Source organism: Musca autumnalis, unplaced genomic scaffold (assembly GCF_047663935.1).
Source record: "Musca autumnalis isolate F117 unplaced genomic scaffold, ASM4766393v1 scaffold_3, whole genome shotgun sequence".
NCBI classification, from domain to species: domain Eukaryota; kingdom Metazoa; phylum Arthropoda; class Insecta; order Diptera; family Muscidae; genus Musca; species Musca autumnalis.
In genome coordinates this window covers 213,895,599-213,919,938 of record NW_027411866.1, presented here as the reverse complement: position 1 = coordinate 213,919,938, position 24,340 = coordinate 213,895,599, and the positions used below count along the sequence as shown (strand labels likewise).

At 37.8% G+C, this 24,340-nt stretch overlaps 2 protein-coding genes across 9 annotated transcripts in view; one reads left to right on the top strand and one right to left on the bottom strand.

Moving 5' to 3' along the window:
- The window catches only part of LOC141398875 (RRP12-like protein), a 116,207-nt gene extending 96,945 nt beyond the window's left edge, over positions 1-19,262 (bottom strand). Inside the window, exon 1 of one of the 6 annotated variants that reach the window (XM_073976634.1) lies at positions 18,754-19,262. The gene's annotated coding sequence lies outside the window, so the exon portion shown is untranslated. The remainder of the gene's footprint in view (positions 1-18,753) is intronic. The other 5 variants (XM_073976627.1, XM_073976628.1, XM_073976631.1 and 2 more) reach the window with 5 other exon arrangements.
- NFAT (nuclear factor of activated T cells 3) overlaps positions 1-24,340 on the top strand; it is a 275,534-nt gene that overhangs the window by 79,243 nt on the left and 171,951 nt on the right. Inside the window, exon 1 of one of the 3 annotated variants that reach the window (XM_073976621.1) lies at positions 19,139-19,404. The exons of the other annotated variants lie outside the window; for them this stretch is intronic. The gene's annotated coding sequence lies outside the window, so the exon portion shown is untranslated. Of the gene's footprint in view, positions 1-19,138; positions 19,405-24,340 lie in introns of those variants that run through there. 3 annotated transcript variants of the gene reach the window in all.

Genomic DNA, 24,340 nt, shown 5'->3' with positions numbered 1-24,340 from the left:
CGTTGTGATATATGGAAGACATTCATCGAGCGTGTTGGATGTGCGCTCGTTCCGAGGAGCAAACATGAACTCGGACCACTACCTAGTTGCAGCAAAGGTACGCACCCGGTTAAACGTAGCAAACAAAGTACGAACAGTCACAACACGAAAGTTAGACATCGGTAAGCTGCAATCACAACAGATAGCCGCAGCATATTCCACTCAACTAGTCCAATTGCTTAATGAAAGCACTCCTCATCCCAATAACATATCAGCGCAATGGCAAAGTAATGCCCACTCCATGCAAACAGCCGCAAAATCGATACTTGGATACCAGAGACCTTCACCAAGGAAACCATGGTATGATCAGGAGTGTCGTGCTGCTACCGAAGAAAAAATGCGGCATGTAGGGCTACTTTACAATCAGTGGCAACGCGTAGCGCACGAGAGTGGCATTGGGAGAAAAGGAGAGAGGAGAAACGTCTTTTCCGCAGGAAAAAGAGAGAGATGGAAAAGAGGGAGTGTGGACAAATAGAGATGTACAGGAACCCAGAATGAAGTCCGAAAATTCTACCAAAGAGTCAAGCATCAAACTGATGGCTTTGGTTCAGGCACCTCCTCCTGTAGAGACCAGCAAGGTAATTTGGTAACTGATACAGATAGTGTGCTCAGGATATGGAAAGAGCATTTTTCAAACCTGTTAGTATCCAGCGAAGATGACGAAGATACCACAGTTCCAATCCCAGAAGATGGTATTGAATGTATACCGCCCAGCCAAGATGAGGTAAAGACAGCAATAAATCGGCTGAAGAATAATAAGGCAGCAGGAGCCGATGGCTTACCAGCCGAGCTGTTCAAAACCGGAGGCGACACGCTGATAAGGTGTATGCATCAGCCAGTTAGCTCCATCTGGCAGGAAGAACGCGTACCCGGCGATTGGAACCTGAGTATACTGTGTTCCGTCCATAAGAATAAAGATAAGACTGTATGCTCTAACAATAGGGGCATAAGTCTACTCCCCATCCCCTACAAGATAGTGTCAGGGATATTGTGCGAACGACTAAAGCCCATGGTCAACGAGATATTTGGGCCAATGCGGCTTTAGACCTGGCAAGTCCTCCATTGACCAAATATTTACCCTGCGGCAAATCCTGGAGAAGAGATGCAGATCGACACCTACCACCTTTTTGTCGGTTATAAAGCAGCCATCGACAGCCCACTACGTTCAAAGGTATTCCAGGCCATGTCTGAATTTGGTATCCCCGCAAAGCTCATTCGGCTTTGTAAAATGACTTTAACTGAAACGAGATCCTCAGTTAAAATAGGAAAGAACCTCTCAGAAGAGTTTTGTACCAAAAGAGGTTTCAGACAAGGTGACAGCCTTTCGTGTGTTCTCTTCAACATCCTGCTGGAAAAGGTTATACGAGAGGCAAACGTCAAAAGAAGTGGCACAATCTACACCAATAGTCACATGATACTTGCTTATGCTGATGATATAGACATCATGGGACAATCAGTAAAGAAAGTAACCGATACCTTTATGAAGGTCGAAAGAGAATCTGTTAAAGTGAGTATGGCGGTAAACGGCGAAAAGACCAAGTTGATGGTGTAGACGCGCAATGCGTCCACAGAGATCGGGCCAACAGTTGACGTTGGTTCCTATAATATTGAGGTAGTAAAAGACTTCGTCTACCTCGGCACCGCCGTGAACACAACTAACGACATCAGTTGTGAAATAAAACAAGTAAAAAAGTGTCAGTCGGCTTTGCCGACATATATACATATATACCCTCAGCCAATGTGAAGTGAAACTTTCACCTACGGACAGATCGAATGTATTTAAGGTCTCTTCAGAATTTTGTGACCGTTTTGGTCACAATTAATTAACTGCACTAAGGCACAAATGTTGAACCTTTGTGGGGGAGGTACCCTTAGGGAGGAACGATATGGGCCATTTTAGAAGTTAAACTAAATTTTGACAAAATATTAGGAGATCCAAATTTGGACCAAATTGGTTGCCCCATTCAAGTGATATCGTCCTAGCATATTAGTGACATTTTATTGGGAGAGAAGTACCAGAAGTTGTGGTCCGGTATTGCCCCATGAAACTAAGTTTGGATAAAATATGACGAGACCAAATGTTGGAACAAATCGGTTGAACAGTTCGAGAGTTATCGTGCTCGCCGACAGCCACATATGGTGACATAGGGGTTTTTAACACCTTTTGGGCTGTTTTCCTAAGAAATATGGACTTGCCCCTGAAAAAACCTTTACCGTCGTAATGGAGGTAGCGAGTGCAAATCGCATCAACAAAAATCAAAGCGATTCGAGAGCAGGTCTTAAAGTGAACTTATTCGAAATTGTGTGTGAGAGTTACCAGAAGGAGTAGACAAATATAGTCCATATATCTGGTAGATATATAAGGATGTGCAAAGTATGGATTACATCGGTCACTCCCTTCAAGAGTTATAGTGCGCACAATTTTTCCGAACATTTTTGAACTTTTGTGGGGGAGGTACCTGAATGTGTGGAACGATATGACTTATCTTCGAATTTAAACTATGTTTGGACAAAATATTACGAAGGCCAAATTTTGGACTGAATCGGCAGATCCGTTCGAGAGTTATCTTGCGCTCTATCCACTACACACTGTGTTATAGGGGCTTTTTGCATCTTTCAGGATATTTTCTCAGGAAGTATGGACATGCCCCTGATGAAATTTGCACCGTCGTATAGGGGGCAATGATATACCAAAACATGGACCTATATTGACGATTATTTTTGAATAGACAAAATTGTAGCTTAACTTCTCAAAATACCGATCACTACAGCTAGTTCGGTTAAAAATTGCAGCTAAAATTCTCAAAATAGCGAAAATCGGGAGATACCGTTATATGGGGGCTAAACCAAAACATAGACCTATGTTGACGATGTTTGGTGGAGATGTTTCATGACCATTGAGAACCTCAAATGTCAAATTGCAGATAGTTCGATTCAAATTGTGGCTAAAATTCTCAAAATACCGAAAATCGGGAGGTACCGTTATATGGGGGCTATACCAAAATATGGACCTATGTTGACGATGTTTGGTGGAGATATTTCATGACCACTGAGAACCTTAAATGTCAAATTGCAGATAGTTCGATTACAAATTGTGGCTGAAATGCTCAAAATACCGAAAATCGGGAGGTACCGTTATATGGGGGCTATACCAAAATATGGACCTATGTTGACGATGCTTGGTGGAGATATTTCATGACCACTGAGAACCTCAAATGTCAAATTTCAGATAGTTCGGTTAAAAATTGTGGCTAAAATTCTCAAAATACCGAAAATCGGGAGGTACCGTTATATGGGAGCTATACCAAAGAGTGGACCGATATAGCCCATCTTCGAACTTGACCTGCCAATGGAAAAAAGACCCTCGCGTGCAAAATTTCAGCACTCTATCTCAATTATTGCGGAAGCTAGAGTGATTACAACAGACGGACAGACGGACATGGCTAGATCGTCTTAGAATTTTATCCTGATCAAGAATATATATACTTTATAGGGTCGCAAATGATTAGTTCGATGTGTTACAAACAGAATGACAAACTTAATATACCCTCCATACTATGGTGGAGGGTATAAAAAAATCGTCGGAGCGCTTTTTAAATAAATCACGATTTAAGTTGATATTTTTAGGGGTTGTTTAGGTTTTCACGATTTTGCTTAGAACCCGCAACTTCTATCAATATGGGACTAAAGAAAGTGTTGTAGCTATTCAAGCAAAATCGCGAAACCCTAACAAAAAAACCTAAAAATGTAAACTGAGATTCTTTATCTCAAAAATGGTACAGACTGGGAACACATGATAAACGTGAATCCTCTAGAGAATTTTTACAGCTACAACATTTTCTATAGCTCCATTTCGATTGGACTTGTGGTTTCCAAGCAAAATCGTGAAAACCTAAAAAACACCTAAAAATGTGAATTTTGACCGCGATTTATTTAAAAATCCCTACAGAGATTTGTTTCCTGTTTTTGGATTTTTCTCATCTACATACATTGCTGTTTCAGAATTCACAAAAACTTCCCCTGTGTAAACAGTTTTCATCAAAAGTTAGTTAAAGCGCCCCCTTCACGACATTGTTTTATAAGCGGCCGATACAGTCAGTGCATTGTCCCAATTTGAACTTCTATATCTCAAAAATGGTAAAACCTACGAAAATATCATAAAGGTCGATCTTGTATAGAATTTTCATAGCTACAACATTTTCTTTAGTCCCATTTTGATAAGACTTGCGTTTTCTAAGCTAAATCGTGAAAACCTAAACAACCCCTAAAAATTTCCACTTAAATCGGGATTTATTTAAAAAGCGCTCCGGCGATTTTTTTTTGTTTTTTGATTTTTCTCATCTAAATATAAACATTGTAGTTTCAGAATCCGCAAAAACTTCCGAGGTGTAAGCACCTTCCATTTAAAATTGTTTCAAGAGCACCGTGTCCTACTATTAAAACTGAACTTAACCCAAAAACAAAGAATTTTTCCTTTGCGATCAAAATCGAATACTGATATACGTACATATTTCCTTCATATAATATCTTGCCCCTCAATTTCAAAATTAATTATATCGACTACTTACTTCTTCTCCTCCCCTCATTTATACAAACCATTTTTCACATTAAGAATTCACAAAACTGTGGCACGAACACACACTCGCGGTTTTTGTTTAGTTTCTGAAATTCATTCACAAATCACAACAGACAGCAAATCCATCCAATCACAAATCGATGAGGGGATTGTCATTAATTTTTTAATGTTTGTTTTGTTGTTGCTTTATTTCGTTTGGTTTGTTTTCGCACCGCCCCTTTTGGCCATAATCATCGACATGTTTGACGCTCATTGGATGTTTGTGCTTTTGTTTTAAGTTTGTAATTTCCGACGAGAAAATTTATTGGTAATTAAGCAATAATTTTTGTTTATAGTGACTTAAATGTGTGCTATAAAAAACAAACAATTGGTCTGTTCCAGAACTGCAAGAATCTACTAATTTTTACTATTTTTTCCGATAACATAAAGGAAAAAATGTTATCGTAGGAAAAAATAGTAGCTTCTTGCAGGTTCTGGAACAAAGCAAATAATGACAAGAATAACATAAGAAGGGCTCGTAAAACTAAAAAAAAAAATTGGAACCAGTTTTCCGAAGTTAAATATTAAGCTAAGAGGATAACTATGCGTAAGGAAGAGGAAGACTCCCACTGTGCACCTTAACTAATTTTAGATGAAAAGTGCTTACTCCTAGGAAGTTTTTGAGGATTCTGAAACTGCAATGTTCAAAGATGAGAAAATAATTTAAGTAAATCACGGTCAAAGTTCACCTTTTTAGGATTTTTTAAGTTTTCACGTTTTTTCTTGGAAACAGCAAGTCCTTTCGAAATGGGACCAAAGAAAATGTTGTAGCAGTGAAAGTTCTCTACAAGATTGATGTTAGCGATGTTTTTGTAGGCTTTCCATTTTTGAGATGTAGAAGTTCAATTTGGTACTATACAATAACTGTACCGTCTCCTTATAAACAGTGTCACGTACGGTGCGCCTTAACCAATGGTGAGCAAAATAGGAAAAGAGAAAATTTAAGGGAGAATTAATATTTAATTTTTCTTGTTGTTTCATTACATATTTAGCCATTTTTAAGCACTAATGTTATCTAAAATGGTGCCACAAATGAATTATTAAAGAATTATTACAAACAAGTAAAAAAGCATTAAGTTCGGCCGGGCCGAACTTTTCATTCCCTCCACCATAAAATATTCTGAACTAAAATGGAATAATTAGTTTTCATTCCTGTCCCCAACTTTAAGTGGGTACGTTAAAATGTCAGATAATGTTTATGTACATTTATGCTTCATTCGGGAGGCCCTTTTTTATGGTGCCTATATCTAACTATGTATGTTGACAAATTTTGGTGGGCTAGAAATTGGGAGGTACTGTTATATAGGGGTTATAATAAAACATGGGCCTATGTTGACAGTTTTTGATGGGAGCCTTTAATGTCAAATAACTCCTAATTCGGTTAAAAAATTTAGCTAGAATCTTCAAAATATCGAAAATAGGTACGTAACGTGGGAACTTCAAATGTCATTAACAGGTAGTTCGGAGGTATTTGGGCTATACGAAAATATGAACTTAAATGAACCGTTATATGGGGGCTATACCAAAACGTGGACCTATGTCCACAAGTTTTGTCATATAAGTTTATTGACATTTAAGAACTTTAAATGTCAAATTATAGCTACATCGGTCTGAAAATATAGCTACAAACGTCAAAACACCGCAAATCGGGGGTACCGTTATATGGGGGATATACCAAAACGTGGACCTATGTCCACAAGTTTTGTTATATAAGTTTATTGACACTTAAGAACCCTAAGTGTCAAAATATAGCTAAATCGGTCTGAAAATGTAGCTAAAACTGTCAAAATACCGTAAATCGGGGGTACCGTTATATGGGGGCTATACCGAAACGTGGACCTATGTCCACAACTTTTGTTATATAAGTTTATTGACATTTAAGAACCCTAAATGTCAAATTATAGCTACATCGGTCTGAAAATGTAGCTAAAAACGTCAAAATACCGCAAATCGGAGGGTACCGTTATATGGGGGCTATACCAAAACGTGGACCTATGTCCACAACTTTTGTTATATAAGTTTATTGACACTTAAGAACCCTAAATGTCAAATTATAGCTATATCGGTCTGAAAATGTAGCTAAAAACATCAAAACACCGAAAATCGGGGGCACCGTTATATGGGGGCTATACCAAAACGGGGACCTATGTCCACAACTTTTGTTATATAAGTTTATTGACACTTAAGAACCCTAAATGTTAAATTATAGCTACATCGGTCTGAAAATGTAGCTAAAAAACGTCAAAATACCGTAAATTTGGGGGGTACCGTTAGATGGGGGCTATACCAAAACGTGGACCTATGTCCACAACTTTTGTTATATAAGTTTATTGACACTTAAGAACCCTAAATGTTAAATTATAGCTACATCGGTCTGAAAATGTAGCTAAAAAACGTCAAAATACCGTAAATTTGGGCGGTACCGTTATATGGGGGCTATACCAAAACGTGGACCTATGTCCACAACTTTTGTTATATAAGTTTATTGATACTTAAGAACCCTAGATGTCAAGTTATAGCTAAATCGGTCTGAAAATGTAGCTAAAAACGTCAAAATACCGCAAATCGGGGGGTACCGTTATATGGGGGCTATACCAAAACGTGGACCTATGTCCACAAGTTTTGTTATATATGTTTATTGACACTTAAGAACCCTAAATGTCAAATTATAGCCAAATCGGTCTGAAAATGTAGCTGAAAACGTCAAAATACCGTAAATCGGGGGGTGCCGTTATATGGGGGCTATACCAAAACGTGGACCGATATATCCCATCTTCGAACTTGATCTTCCGACGGCTAAAAAAATGTTATTTCCCAATTTTCAGCGAAATCGGTCAACAAATGCGACCTGTATGTTGCGAACGGACGGACGGACGGACATGCATAAATCGACTCAGAAAGTGATTCTACGTATATCCCTAGAAGGAACTATGGGTCTATCTCGCTTCCTTTTGTATGTTACATACAAATGCACTAACACATAATACCCCTTACCACATAGTGGTGTAGGGTATAAAAATACTTAAACGCCCAAGTGTAGTTGAAGTAATTAAATTAAGAGTATTTTACAGAAACCACCAGTGGATGGCCGTGCACAGGGCTGGCCTTAACTAACATTAATTGAAAACCGCTTTGCGGATTATGAAACATCAATGTTCATAGGTGAAAAAAATCCAAAATAAATGGCGGTTAAAGTTGACATTTTAAGGGTTGCTTTATACGGCAAGTCCTATCGAAATGGGACTAAAAAAATATTGTAGAACTTTTCACTGTTACAACATTTTCTTCAGTCCCCTCTCGATATGAACTTGTTGGCCTGGCATTGTCTGATCCGATATTGCAAACCACGGTAAAGAGCCAAATGCGACAACAATCTTAACAAAGCAAGCAGAAAAAGATGGAAATTTCTCCAGAAATATTCAAACCAAACTAACAAAAGAACAACAGCCGAAATTCCTAGAAGCCATTCAATGAATGGACAAATATCCATCTTTGTAAAAACACAACTGCATTTGAAAGAGGAAAAGTTTGAGGATAGCGAAGCCATTGGACAGCCGATATGTCTGATGAGCTTCTACCAAAGGCGAAACATGTCACATGGTAGTGGTTGTGTAGATTCGAATCTTTGGCTTTCCTTTTCACTTGCATCATCAGTAGACAGCGGAATTTTATGCAACCCCTATGTCCTCAAGGAAGACTTAATAGCAAATTTCAGCCATTTCGGAGGGATATTGAGGCCCAATCTTCAAAATACCGGAAATCGAGAGGTACCGTTCTATGGGGACTATAGGAGGATGTGCACCTATACCGACAAATTTCGGGTCGAAAATTGTATACCCCCAACGAAGACTAAATACCAAATTTCAGCCATTTCGGTGTGATAATGGGGGTAAAACCTTCAAAATACCGAAAATCGGGAGGTACCGTTCTATGGGGGGCTATATGAAGACGTGGACCTATACGGACAAATTTCAGGTGGATTGTTTTATACCTCCAAGGAATACTAAATACCAAATTTTAGCGATTTCGGAGGGATATTGAGGCTACAACCATCAAAATACTGAAAATCGGGAGGTACCGTTCTATGAGGCCTATATGAAGGCGTGGACCTATACCGACAAATTTCAGGTGAATTGTTTTATACCTCCAAGGAAAACTTAATACCAAATTTCAGACATTTCGGAGGGATATTGAGGCCACAACCATCAAAATACCGGAAATCGGAAGGTGCCGTTGTATGGGGGCTATATGAGGATGTGGACCTATACCGACAAATTTCAGGTGAATTGTTTTATACCTCCAAGGAAAACTTAATACCAAATTTCAGCCATGTCGGAGGGATATTGAGGCCCCAACCTTCAAAATACCGGAAATCGAGAGGTACCGTTCTATGGGGGATATATGAGGATGTGGACCTATACCGACAAATTTCGGTTCGAAAATTGTATACACCCAACGAAGACTAAATACCAAATTTCAGCCATTTCAGTGTGGTAATGGGGCTAAAACCTTCAAAATACCGAAAATCGGGAGGTTCCGTTCTATGGGGGGCTATATGAAGACGTGGACGTATACCGACAAATTTCAGGTGGATTGTTTTATACCTCCAATGAATACTAAATACCAAATTTCAGCGATTTCGGAGGGATATTGAGGCCACAACCATCAAAATACTGAAAATCGGGAGGTACCGTTCTATGAGGCCTATATAAATGGCGTGGACCTATACCGACAAATTTCAGGTGAATTGTTTTATACCTCCAAGGAATACTTAATACCAAATTTCAGACATTTCGGAGGGATATTGAGGCCACAACCATCAAAATACCGGAAATCGGAAGGTGCCGTTGTATGGGGGCTATATGAGGATATGGACCTATACCGACAAATATCGGGTCGAAAATTGTATACCTCCAACGAAGACTAAATACCAAATTTCAACCATTTCGGTGTCATAATGGGGCTAAAACCTTCAAAATACCGAAAATCTGGAGGTACCGTTCTGTTGGGGCTATATGAGGATGTGGACCTACATATACCGACAAATTTCGGGTCGAAAATTGTATACCCCCAACGGAAGGTACCGTTGTATGGGGGCTATATGAAGACGTGGACCTGTACTCACATATTTCAGGTGGAAAGTTTTATAGCCGCAACGAAGACTTAATACCAAATTTCAGACATGTCGGTGGGATACTTAGGCCACAAATCCTTGAATATGCTTTTGCATATGCTCATTTTATGCAAATATGTCAAAATATGCAAGATATGCAAAATATGCAAAAATTTCTGGGAAGGAAGAAAAATCTTTTTATACCCTCAGCATTTATGCTAACGAGAGTATATACACTTTTATACGGGCAAAATGTGCCTCATCGAAATAATGGTTTTAGACCCCAAGTATGTTTGGACGAAATGTGTTTCAGACAATTTGGAGTCGATTTAGCCATGTCCGTCGTCTGTCTGTCTGGCTGGCTGGAGCGCACGATAACTTTCAAATAAATTAACCGATTCGGTCCAAAATTTGGCTTTCGTAATAGTTTGCCCAAACTTAGTTTAAGTTCGAAGATGATCGGTCCACTCCTTCCGGTACCTCCCCCACAAAAGTTCGAAAATGTTCGGAAAATTTGTACGCACGATAACTCTTGAAGGGAGTAACCGATTTGGTCCATGCTTTGCACATCGTGAAATTTCTAGCCAACTTAGATGAGGTTCCAAAATGGACTCAATTGGTCCACTTCTTCCACACAAAATTTCGGATAAGTTCAGATAAGGGTCTGCTCTCGAATCGCTTTGATATTTATTGCAACAACTTGTATTCTCCGCCCCCAATACAACAGTACAAGTTTCATCAGACGCGAGTCCATACTTCCTGAGAAAATAGCCTGAAAGATGCAAAAAGCCCCTATGATACAGTGTGTAATGGATGGAGCGCAAGATAACTCTCGAACGGATCTGCCGATTCGGTCCAAAATTTGGCCTTCGTAATATTTTGTCCAAACATACATAGTTTAAATTCGAAAATAAGCCATATCGGTCCACTCCTTCAGGTACCTCCACCACAAAAGTTAAAAAATGTTCGGAAAAAGTGTGCGCACGTTAACTCTTGAAGGGAGTGACCGAGGTAATCCATACTTTGCACATCCTAATATATCTACCAGATATAGATCAGGTTCGAATATGGACTATATTTTGGATAAGTTCACTTTAAGACCTGCTCTCGAATCACTTTTATTTTTGTTGAAGCGATTTGTATTCGCTACCTCCATTACGACGGTAAAAGTTTTTTCAGGGGCAAGTCCATATTTCTTGGGAAAAACAGCCCGAAAGGTGTAAAAAATCCCTATGTGACCATATGTGGCTGTCGGAGAGTACGATAACTCTCGAACTGTTCAACGGATTTGGTCCAGAATTTGGCCTTCATCAAATTTTGTTCAAACTTAGTTTCAGTTCGAAGATGGACAATATCGGTCCACAACTTCCGGTACTTCCCCCAATTTTTAAAAAGGTCACTAAAATGGTATGCGCGAGATCTCTTAAACGGATCAACCAATTTGGATATCATAATACTTTATCTAATTTTTTTTTTCTAAAATGGCCCATATCGGTCCTCTCCTTAGGATACCTCCCTCAGAATAATTCAACATTTGTGTCTAAGTACAGTTTAGGGTCTGTTTCCTTTGGAAATGTATACTGATGCTGTTCGTTGTGGTCCTGTTTAAAGCGATATTATGTTTACCCTGGACAAGTCCATGCTTCCTGGAATACTGGTCCAAAAGTTATACGATGATCCACTGAAATGACTAGTGGGCGCGATATCTATCGAAAATATATCACTCTCAAAATAAGATGCACATTCGTTTGATGATTTTTTCAATTTTTATTGACAATTTTGCCGCTTTTTATGACGATTTTCGGTCAAAATCTGTTTGTATATTTTTTGCATATTCTGCATATTTTTGCATATTTTGTGCATATGCAAATATGCAACAAAAATACAAAATATGACCCTGCTATTTTCTTTGAAACGAATTTGGGTCAAATCAGAATTTTCGTATCTTTATAATTAAAAAATATGCAAAATCCGACGTCTAATGATAACGGTTTTTTTGCCAAAAACTTCCCCGATTGGTTTTTCCAAAATCCATGATTCGTTTTTCCACAATTGTGTGCGTTTCTGACGAACCGATTCGCGCAAACGGCGCATAATTTCAAGGTAGTATTGCTTATTGACCGTACTACCTTGGGTCAAGAATTCAGAAAAAGGGAAATCTAGCATACCGAACACACGTAATTTGAAAATAACGTTTTACTTTAAAAATTAAAATGCTATATGTAAATAATCTGTGCTTGATGCCATTGATTGATCCTTCTCACCTTGTCACGTCAGTGCATTCAAGTGGAGTGTGCATTGAAAATTCTTGGAAAGTGATTATCTATGCATTGCTATTATCTTTTCTCGATGGCAAGGGGTTAAATACGTTATTAGTTTCTAATTTCAAAATCTCATTAAAATCAATGGGTTTTTGTGTCTAGTGACGTCAGTGAAATTCATTTAGTTCTTTCAAACTCTATAATTTCTAATAGTTTTAGCACTGAAAATATATTGACTAATTATTATTTTTTACTTTTATATTTTCAGGTAAATGTTATTCATTTGTTTAGATCTTTGGATTGCGCTACGTATCTATGTAGGTATGTAAGTGGTGTACATGTGCTAATAATTATAATGTTATTTTTAAATTTTAACATTTATTTTGATTATATTAATAAAAAAAATTGGAGACTTTGTAAGCTCTAGCTATTTTCCCTCCCCAATTCTTCAGGTTTTGTACGACGAAGCTCAAAACGCTTATTAGTTACACGCAGAGAAAAAATATTTTTCGCTTTTGTTGGAACAAAAATATCTGTTTTGGTTCCAAAAATGTATTTGTTTTGTTCAAACATTGTAATCCAAATCCAAAAATACCATCTTTTGTTCCAAACATAGAAAACAAAAACAACTTTCGAATTTCCGCAATATTGTAAAAATCGTTAACAATACCGATTGTAGGAACTATCATAATCTAATTTTGTTTACAAAAAGTATTGTCAACCCAGAAAACCAGCCCAGAAATTTTTGATTTGTGTGTATATACTTCTCATATACACTTTTCACATAACTTGGATATAACTGTTGCAATCATTGATGAACACAATACATGGTTTAATGCATTGGCTGACAACAAAGACAAACAAAAAGCCACAAGCACCCACCACAACATAGGGAATAATTAAACACCATAACAAACTCCGGTATAACACCAAACCTCAAAGCACAATGAAGATAGAAGAATGAAACAAAACAGAAACAAATAAAAACAAGGGTCTCATTGTTGGTATACATACACACAAAAACAAAGATAAAGGCATCATGTCATACAAACAAAACCCACCATAATTGTTTATTTCAACACGGCATCGAATAACGAGAGAAGAGAAAAAATTGTCGAAGAAAAGAGAGAACTATTGTCCAGTTGACAGCAACTATTTTTGGATTTAACAAAACCCAATTGTTGGAATCACAATACTACATTTGGAATTTAACAATATCTTTACAATACATATTTTGCTCTTCGAATATTGTTGAATCAATCATATTTTTTTCTCTGCGTGTATTTTCGCCGTGTATGCTGAGAATTTTGGTATAATTTCGGGTATTTGATTTGCAGAAAAAGTTCTCTCAGCTAATCGAACATCTGGGGGAATGGACAATCAACTAAAGCAGTGATCGGTAAATTCTCTGAACCCTTGCCAATCTAAGACAATTGTCATGGGCCGAGCTTTGCCACTTACCACCTTAGTTTTCAGGTGGTCGAAACACACAAGAATTTCATTTATTTCCAGAAGCCAGAGTAGAGGTGAGAGAATTCTACTCCCAACCCTGTAGTGTTCCTATATTAACTCTCGGAACTCTCACCTATGCGCGAATTGATAATGCAGCATTTCAGCATCGCATCGATCCATTCCAATAGGACAGAGGTAATTCCTGTGTCTCAAGTATTACATACGGGGATAGTTTCAAAACGATCCTCGAACAGGCCCTACACTGCACATAAAAGAAAACGTTTAACTTGTGTGGTGGACAGTGGTCCGGTGCTGATGTCAAAAGATTTATTTTGGGTCGAATGCTGTCACGTCTATATGCTGGACAGTGATTGGGTTGATGATATCGTCGTTTGGATTGTAATTGGATTAGTACGTTCGGGTCGGAGGTAAAGGGAAGATTCACTCTGCTCTGATGTACTCCAATGTCGTCGGCTTGGAGATAATCTGTGTATTCCTCGTATCTGGAGCATTCAGGTGTAATGGGGATAAATTTCGGTTAGTAGGAACTAGCTATGAGCTAAATCAAAGCGTGCTTAGCGCCGGGAGCTTGCTAAGAGCTTGGAGCTTGATGAGCGCCAGAAGCTTCATGTAGCTTGGAGATTGCAATGAGCGCGGTACCTGCTCAACACAGGCTGACTAGTACTTTTATAGAGACTGCGGAGAAGCCACACGTCTATTTTATACGTAGTTTGTCGGCTGTACTTGAGAACTTCGGTAAAGAAAACCGGAACATATATTCGGGAGGTATCGCTTTGTGAATGGGAATTATTTCCCCAACACTTAAATCGAACTTAAGTATATGCTCTGCGGCGGTTGGACAAAGTTGACGTGAGGAGATTTCTATCATATAGAAGGCCTCCTGAGGTTTCTATCGTTTAAAAGGCCTCCTGAGGAGGCTTCTATCGTGTAGAAGGCCTCCTGAGGAGGCTTCTATGGTATAGAAGGCCTCCTGAGGAGGCTTCTATGGTATAGAAGGCCTCCTGAGGAGGCTTCTATCGTATAGAAGACCTCCTGAGGAGGCTTCTATAGTATAGAAGGCCTCCTGAGTATAGGCTTCTATAAAATAGAAGGCTTCCAATGGACGCTTTTATCGTACAAAAGGTCTTCAGTGGAGGCTTCTGACTTATACAAGGACTACAGAAGAGGCTTCTATTGTATAGAAGGCGTCTGTATGAGACTTATATCGTATGGAAGGCCTCTGTAAGAGGCTTCTATCGCATAGAAATCCTCCTGAAGAGACTTCTATCGTATAGAAGGCCTCTCGAGGAGGCGTCTATCATATGAAATGAAATTCGAATTTCAATGTCAATTTAAAGCCAATATCAAAATCGGTGGATCCGTACGGGATCAAAGTCAAATTCAATTTAAAGCCAATATAATTGAAATTTTGTGAAACTTCGTGATTTCTACAATATTTCTTTTTTTTTATACCAATTTTATAAAAATACTTTATATTTATATTCACTTTCATACGGGCAAAATGTGTCTTATCGAAATAATGGTTTTAGACCGCAAGGATGTGTGGACGAAATGTGTTTCAGGCAATTTTGAGTCGATTTAGCAATGTCCGTCCGTCTGTCTGGCTGGCTGGTGCGGACGATAACTCTCAAACGGATGAACCGATTTGGTCCAAAGTTTGGCTTTCGTAATACTTAGTTTAAGTTCGATGATGAGTTATATCGGTCCACTCCTTCCGGTACCTCCCTCACAAAAGTTTGAAAATGTTCGGAAAATTTGTGCGCACGATAACTCTTGAAGGGAGTAACCGATGTGGTCCACACCTTGCACATCGTGAAATTTCTATTAGACTTAGGTGAGGTTTCAATATGGACTAAATCTGTCCACTCCTTCGGGTACCTCCAACACAAAATTTCGGAAAAGTTCAGTTTAGGACCAGGTCTCGAATCGCTTTGATTTTTGTTGTAGCAACTTGTATTCACTGCCCCCCATACGACGGTAGAGGGTTCGTCAGGGGCAAGTCCATACTTTCTGAGAAAATAGCCAGAAAAGTGCAAAAAATCCTCTATGACACCGTGTGTTGTGGTTGGAGCGCTAGATAACTATCGAACGGATCTGCCGAGTCGATCCAAAATGTGGTCTTCGTAATATTTTGTGCAAACTTAGTTTAAGTTCGAAGATAAGCCATATCGGTTCACTCCTTCAGGTACCTCCCCCACAAAAGTTCAAAAATATCCGGAAAATTTGTGCGAACGATAACTCTTGAAGGGAGTGACCGATGTGTGCATACTTTGCACATCTTAATATATCTACCAGATATAGATCAGGTTCGAATATGGACTACATTTGTCTACTCCTTCGGGTACCTCCCACATAAAATTTCGCATAAGTTAACTTTAAGAACTGCTCTCGAATAACTTTGATTTTTGTTGAAGCAACTTGCAATCGCTGTCTCAATTACAGCGGTAAAAGTTTTTTTCAGTGGCAAGTTCATACTTCGTGGGAAAACAGCCCGAAAGATGTAAAAAAAGCCCTATGGCGCCATATGTAGTAGCTGGAGAGCACAATAACTCTCGGACTGATAAACCTATTTAGTCCAAAATTTGGCCTTCGTCATATTTTGTCCAAACTTAATAAATCTTCTAACATGTAAGAAAAGCTTTAAACCGGGTCGAACTTTTTATACCCTCCACCACGAACTGTATTGAAGTAAATTCCAAAAAATTGGGAGATATCGTCCTATGGGGGCTATATAAGGGCGTTGACCTATACCGACAAATTTCAGGTAGGAAGTTGTATACTCTTAACGAAGACTAACTGCCAAATTTCAATCATTTCGGTGGAATATTGAGGTCGCAAACTTCAAAATACCAAAAATCAGGAGGTACCGTTCTATGGGGGCTATATGAAGACGCGGACCTATACCGATAAATTTCAAGTGGAAAGTTGTATACCCTTAACGAAGACTTACCACCAAATTTCAGTCACTTCGGTGGGATATTGAGGTCACAATCTTCAAAATACCGAAAATCGGGAGTTACCGTTCTATGGGGGCTTTACTAAGGCGTAGACCTGTACCGACAAGTTTCTGGGAGAAAGTTGTATACCCCCACCGAAGACTAAATACCAAATGTCAGCCATTTCTGGGGAATATGAGGTAGGTAAGTTCTATGGGGGCTATATAAAGGCGTGGACCTATACCAACAAATTTTGCGGTGTGATAATGAGACTAAAACCTTCAAAATACCCAAAATCGGGAGGTATCGTCCTATGGGGACTATATCAAAACGTGGACTTATATAAACATTTTATGGTAGAAATGTTTCTTAACCTCTGGAAACACATAATACAAAGTTACAACCGATTTTGTGGTCAAATGGGACTAATACATTCAAAATATCGTAAAGTGACGCGTACTACATACGGGGTGTTATATGGGGGCTATACCAAAACGAGGACCTATGTAAACAAACTTTGGTAGAAATATTTTTTAGCCTCTGAAAACACATAATACCAAATTACAACCGATTCTGTGGTCAAATGGGATAAATATCTTAAAAATTCCTTAAAATGACGACGCGTCACGCGTCACTTTGTATGGGGGCTATGCGAAAACGTGGACCTACGTAGCCCGCTTTCAATACCAAAAGTCCTACATACATATAATATATTTTATCAAAATTTCATCCACCTACTTCAATCCGTTCGGACGCTAAAGTGATTTCCACAGACGGACAGACAGACGGACGGACATGGCTATATCGATGTAGAATTGCACGCTGATCAAGAATATATATACTTTGTGGGGTCTACAATGATTATTTCGAGTAGTTACAAACAGAATGACAAACCTAATATACCCTCCATCTTATGGTGGAGGGTATAAAATGGCCCATATCGGTCCTCTCTTTAGAATACCTCCCCCAAAAAGTTCAACATTTGTTTCCAAATACAGTTTAGGGTCTGTTCGGAGATTTTCCATTTTCCGTTCCCGAACTATTTCAAAAAACTTTTGTGTGAGAACAATTTTTTTACAGTTCTTTCTTTTACGAGTTTTACTATTAAAAATTAGGAACGAAGCTATTATGTTTTCCGTGGAAAAGACCATGCTTCCTGGCATACTGGTCCAACAGGTGTACGATAACCCACTGAAATAACTAGTGGGCGCGATATCTATCGAAAGGATATGACTCTCAAAATAAGATCCACTGCCGTAATGCACTATGTCGGCCCATTCCCTCCTCCGCAAAAGTTTTGAACTTTGATCCTAATCCACATTTTTGCCGGAAAGTTCAAATGTCCAAAAAGGGCCACAAAATTCTGAAGAGACCCTAAATACATTCAATCGGTCCATACACGCAGAGAAAAAAATATTTTTCGCTTTTGTTGGAACAAAAATATCTGTTTTGGTTCCAAAAATGTATTTGTTTTGTTCAAACATTGAAATCCAAATCCAAAAATACCATCTTTTGTTCCAAACATAGAAAACAAAAAACAACTTTCGAATTTCAGCAATATTGTAAAAATCGTTAACAATACCGATTGTAGGAACTATCATAATCTAATTTTGTTTACAAAAAGTATTGTCAACCCAGAAAACCAGCCCAGAAATTTTTGATTTGAGTGTATATACTTCTCATATACATTTTTCACATAACATGGATATAAATGTCGCGTATAATATTGCAATCATTGATGAACACAATACATGGTTTGCTGCATTGGCTGACAACAAAGACAAACAAAAAGCCACAAGCACCCACCACAACATAAGGAATAATTAAACACCATAACAAACTCCCGTATAACACCAAACCTCAAAGCACAATGAAGATAGAAGAATGAAACAAATAAAAACAAGAGTCTCATTGTTGGTATACATACACACAAAAACAAAGATAAAGGCATCATGTCATACAAACAAAACTCACCATAATTGTTTTTTTTTTCAACACGGCATCGAATAGCGAGAGAAGAGAAAAAATTGTCGAAGAAAAGAGAGAACTATTGTCCAGTTGACAAAAACTATTTTTGGATTTAATAAAACCAAATTGTTGGAATCACAATACTACATTTGGAATTTAACAATATCTTTACAATACATATTTTGCTCTTCGAATATTGTTGGATCAATCATATTTTTTTCTCTGCGTGTAGATGAAAGTTTCAATTCACATTAGCTGAGGGTATATCTCTGTCGGCAAAGCCGACTGAAACATTTTTACTTGTTCTTATACCAATTTTATAAAATACTTTATTTTTATTTCACTTACCCCAAGACCTTTCCTTCATGAGTTGGTTCTTCTTTCGTTTTCGTCTCGATACGACCACCATCACTTGTTGACCGCCGAATAGAAGATATTAATCAAAGAAAATAAGCTTCTTGATCTAATTTATACGACATTTTCATTGCAATAACAATGATTAATGTAAAGAAGCTGTTTTATTGAAAAAAATCTACATGCTGGTCGGATACACTTCTAAGCTTTCTCACACTCTCTTTGTTCCATAAAAGAAAAAACTCTTTTAGGTAGTTTTTTTCTCTTCACATTTCTGATCACTCTCTTTCAAACATCAAACTCAGCTGCTGAGCAATAAAATTTCTTATTTTTCCGTTATCTCCCAACCGAAATGCGAGAAAATACTGGCCGCCCTGCCAGTGTCGTCCGGTTCGGCCTGTTGATGATTTTGTTTTTATTCAACATGAAAAAATGTCTTCTTTAGGTCAGCGAGCGATTTTCATGCTTTAAGCAAGTGATCGATGATAGACCGATCAACAATCGGTTTACGTATTTTTACGAGCAAAATAAACAACAACAAGTCCAAACAAAACAACAACAAAAAATAATAAAAGAAACGGAATCACACCCCGGTCATCGAAAGCAAAATTTGCAAATCTTCGGGAAAAATAAATAACAAACAAAGTAAGACGTCGGCGTTACGAAAAAAAATAAACTAAGCACGACCCGAGACCCGATATTATGTGTGTGTCGTTCGTTATTGATCGTCGTTTCGTGTCATATGCAGAACAAAAACACATTTTTTGCTTGACGGATGGTTGGATGTACGAATTTTGAAATATTTACAAGAAAATTGTTGTGGTAGTACCACCATCAGCCAATTCATTTCATCGTGTCGTTGTTTGTCGTCGTCATGATCGTCTTCGTCGTTGCCAACCCGGCCGTATCACTTTAGTATATGATATATGGAACGCTTGTTTCCATGTGTGCGTATGTGTATTATTGTTTTGTTTTCTTTTACGTTTTCTTATTGTTGTTGATGTAAAGAAGAAAAAAATGATTTTTGTTTGTCGTGTGGCTGGCCGAACAGCGCGATAAGACATTTGAAGACCCCAACACCACTTATTGGGGTAGACAGTCAACACCAGCACCAGTAGCAACAACAATCAGCAACAATAATAATACTTAATGTGTGCGGGGTACGCAGCGGCGTATCATTAATACAAAAAAAAATAAATAAATGAAATGAAATGAAATGAAATATGTAAAATAATAATATTCGAATGAAGAGCAATGATCGATCCATGACAGTCAATCACGGCGAATAATTGATAGTTTGTCCAATGGAATGGCTGCAGAGGGTGTATATAAAGGCCGACATCCGTTTTGTCAGTTGCTTTGTATTCGTGCATGAAACTAGGGGTTCTTAAATCGATTTCACTTACTACTGCAATTTCATAAAATAACTCTACTATGGAACTCGATTTAAGAACTCCTAGGTTCATGCCCGAATACAAAGCAACTAACAATACGGAAGTCAGCCAATCTTTGTCACAATCAATAATGTGCCCCATTGAAATAATGTTTTTAGACCAGACATAAATATTTTAAGACACAATTTGTTTCCAACAATTTTGAGTTGAAATAGTTATGTCGGTCGGTCTGGCTTGATGGTGCGCACCATAACTCTTGAGTAACCGATTTGGTTCGAATATTGTACAACATAATATTTCTTCCAAATTTGGAGATGGACCATATCGGTTAACTACCTCGGGTAACTCCTCCACAAACGTTTAAAACAATCTCACGACAGCGGGTTCTTTCGTACCGAATTGACCCGAATCCAAAAGTGATTCGACCAATGGCTGCCAACCTAGGCATCATATAATGGGTGTGAAGATAAAAACGGTACCTCCGGATTTTAAGTATTTTGAAGATTTTTGCTACATTTTTGACCGAATTACCTGTAATTTGTGATTTATGGTTCCCAGTGGTAACAAAACTTCTGCACCAAAAAATCAGCTATATCGGTCCACGTTTTGGTAGAACGCTACCGCCGGATTTTGAGTATTTTGAGGTTTTTATCTGCATTTTTGTTCGAACTAGCTGTAATTTGACGTTTGAAGTTACCTGTGACCACAAAACTTCTCCAAAAATAATTTTCAATAATTTTGTATAAACACTATATAGCGGTACCTCCGGATTTTAAGTATTTTGAAAATTTTTGCTAAATTTTTGACCGAATTGCCAGTAATTTTACATTTCAGATTGACAGTGGTCACAAATTATAACGACACCTCCCGATTTTACCTATTTTCGAGATACTACATATCGACACCTCCATATAATAGTATGCTAAGTCTAAAAAGTGAGTTTTGCAGGAGAAGCTCTCAAAGTTTGAAATTTTTTGTAAACTTCAGTACTATGCTAAGTCAATATTTGCTTATAACTTCTGTTCGGATTGACCGATCATTACCAAAATTGGACAGTATTTAAGTTAAAGGACGTTCGACACCTCCAAATAATAGTTTGCTAATTCTGAAAAGAGAGTTTTGCAGGACAAGCTCTAAAAGTTTGGAAATTTCTTTGACCTTCAGTACTATGCTAAGTCAATAATTGTTTATAACTTCTGTTCGGATTGTCCGATCATTACCAAAATTTGACAGAATTTAAGTTAAAGGACGTTAAATTTAAAAATGTAAAGAACTTGAAAACATGCTAAGTCGACTTAGCATACTATTGTTTGGAGGCGTCGATATGTACATTTTTTGACCGTACTACCTGTAATTCGATATTTGGGGTTCCCAGTGGTCACATATCTTATCCATCAAAAATTGTTAACATAGCTCCAGGTTTTGGTATAGTAACGGTACCTTCGGATTTTAGGTAATTAGAGAATTTTTGCTAAATTTTTTTTACCGAACTATCTGAAATTTTACATTTGAGGTTACCAGTGGTCGCCAAACTTCCAAAAATGCCAATATAGGTCTATGCTTTGGTAAAGCCACCATATAATGGTGTCTTCTGATTTTAGCTATTTTGAAGATTTTTATTAAATTTTTTGATCGAGTTACCTACCAGTAACACTGTACTACACAAAAAATAATTACAAGATAATTCGGCCAAATTATGAAAGTGGACCGAAAAAAAAGAAGACACATGTATCGGCGTTTTGAAAGTTTACGTCGGGAAGTAACCAAAATAGGCGTGGCAAATTCCGCCCATTTCTACAGGTTTAGAAATATTCTACAACAAATTCCTTGGAATCCTTGCATTTAAGGTATAAAGTGTCATTGGCAATATTACTGACAACAATTCGGGGTATCTTTTGATGAAAAAATTAACCCTCATGCGAGTCACTAAAGGGGTCTTTTTGGCCCCTTTTTTCAAAAATGATTAAAAACTCCTTTAAAACGTGATCGCATCAGAACAAAATATTCCACAAAAATATTTGCCATAAAATTTTACTATAGGTCCCCGAATACACCAAAACTCTAAATCGTACCTAAACTCCAAGAATCTGCCGAAAATAAAATCACGTTTTAGGGTTAACGTTGTACTTTATCTGAGTTTATTAAGTTTTGTCCCACAAAACTTCATTCTAGACAGAAGATGTTAAAGACAAAAATAATCTACATCAAATTTCAATAAAAGTCGCCGAATATATGAAATGTGTATTTACAATATATATCAAGAAAATATATACATCAAATTTGCCAACAAAACACCCAAACATTTTTTTAATAAATTATTTTGTTCTTTTTTCGAGTTGATGCATGCAAGTAATATGCAATTTAGTTTTAGACGAAAGCTGTTAAAAGAAGAAATATTCTACTCAAAATTTCACTGTAAGTCCCAGGAAAAACAATATGTCTAAGTAAAATACTTTGCTAAGAAAATGACGTTACAAAATTAGATATTATAGGTAGAAATTACTTGTTACAATTTTGGACTCTTAATTAAAATTTATTCCATACTGAGTCAAAATCACCTAAAATACTTCACTTTTTGGGGATTGTGTCAAAAGAAGAAATGTTCCAAATCAAATTTCATTATGAGTCTCTGAACAAAAGAAATTTGTAGCTATAGTATTTAACATCTCCAGAAGCTTTCGCTTTTTATATATGATTTAGGACCATATTCTACCGTTTTTATTTACATTTTCGTTATCTGCTGTCACAAAATATATTTTATTGATGTTTTTTCATAATAAATTCTTTCAGAAGATTATGTGTTCTCGATCCAAACTGTTTTTGGAATATCTATGGTCAATATATATAGGGAAAATATTGATAACCCAGATCGGACTTTGAAAAATTACGTATTTTAGTACTATAAACTAAAATATCCTCATTAGGATAAATCATAGGTTCCTGCTATTGTATCTGAAAATGCGGAAATAGTCTACGGCTATTGTCCAGTGAATATATATCTGACATACGAGTCCTAATATACATGATTTTGGCATGGTCCTAAATAATGATGGCAGCTACTCCTGCTCTGACAAAATTGACTGAATTAAACACTGCTGGAGGATTGCCTTCCATATCTTCTTGGCATGGTTGAAGGCTTTGGATAGGTCAAGAGCCACCATAACTGTTCGGTCGCATGGCCTACTCTCAGTCCTCACAGAATTGTGTGGATATGGCGTATATTGCTCTTGTGGCGCTGTGCGTTGTCCGAAACCATACTGACGTTGGGTAATTGGGAAACTGTTTCTCAAAATGGGGAGGAGAAGTGCCTTCATAACAGCAATCGGCACACAACAACAACAATTTGAGCAAACACTGTTGTCAGTGCATGGTTTTTCAATTAGTGAGTGGAGAGAGAATCTCTCTTTGCTTGCTCGCGAGTAAAGGGCTGCCGAATGCTGCTTCAGAATCGTTGTTACCGGCAATAAGAAGGATATCGGCCTTTACGATTCACCTTTGGTACAATATGGGTGGCTAACGATAGATTGAAGATACTTGTTAAATACTTAACTCTCGAGTTCATTCAGTTGCATAGGCAATACCACAGAGATTTCGTGTGGGCCCAACGTTTTGGATGATTTCGCGTTTCGGTTGACATCTGCAACATTGCTCAACGTAAATTGTGACGGTACCTCATCGGTTGGGAGGGATCTTACACGGTGTAGTACAATCCTCTTCGTCCCATCACTTTAGGGATGCTCTATAAATTGCTGGTTAAAATAACACGCGCACCTCTTCGGATTCGTTACTGTCACGCCGTTGAAAGTAACAGCCGTTCCATCATCCTTCTTTCCCGGATTCGAGAGTGTTTGCCTAACGTTTACTTAACCCTGTACCAATGTTGCATTGCTTCAGATGATCACTTTTTCCACTTATGTTCGCCTACTATCATGTTGACTTCAAGGGTAAGTTCTCCAACTCCTGGGTCTTCAGGGTTCGTACGACGAAGCTCATCACGATTATTTGCTAATTCCGGGTATTCGAGCAGCTGCAACTGTTATGATGTCCCGGAAAAATCTCTTAGCAACCCTAGTATCTGAGGGAATTGTTAACTCCCTTAAGCGGTGAATGGTAATTTCGCTGAACTCTTGCCAATCAGATTTTCCATGGTTTATGGCCCAAATGTTTAGAAATAACGGCTGTCAGAA